Genomic DNA, 452 nt, shown 5'->3' on the forward strand with positions numbered 1-452 from the left:
ACTGAGGCTGTACCCCATGCTCCCTGGGCGGGTGGACGTGTCACCCACCTGGGTCCCCTCCCTGGCAGCCCCATCTCCAGGGCTGGAGCCTTGCACCACTCAGGTGCAACCAAGCAGCTCCCAGGTCCACCTGGGCTATGTTGGATATAATGGGAGGTGAGGAGCAGCAGCTGCTCTTACTGGGTTAACTGGGCATAGGAGGAGCATCTCCTTCCCTCTCTGCTTTCAGCTCAGCGGTGAGTGAGGGGCTCTCTGGGTACCACCATAGGGTGGGACAGGGATGTGGGGCTAGGAGGTGACATCCCTAGGACCTTCTCCCTCCCCAGATGACCTGGGCAGCTCCTGGTGGGATGTGGCTGTGTGTGGTTGGTGCCACGTGGCCATGGCTGTGACTGGGGGGGGACACCCTGATGATGCTATGGGCTTCCCTTCCATGGGCGTGTGCTGGTGGG

The sequence above is a fragment of the Antrostomus carolinensis genome, unplaced genomic scaffold, assembly GCF_000700745.2.
Source record: "Antrostomus carolinensis isolate BGI_N321 unplaced genomic scaffold, ASM70074v2 scaffold24638, whole genome shotgun sequence".
Classification (NCBI taxonomy): Eukaryota; Metazoa; Chordata; class Aves; order Caprimulgiformes; family Caprimulgidae; genus Antrostomus; species Antrostomus carolinensis.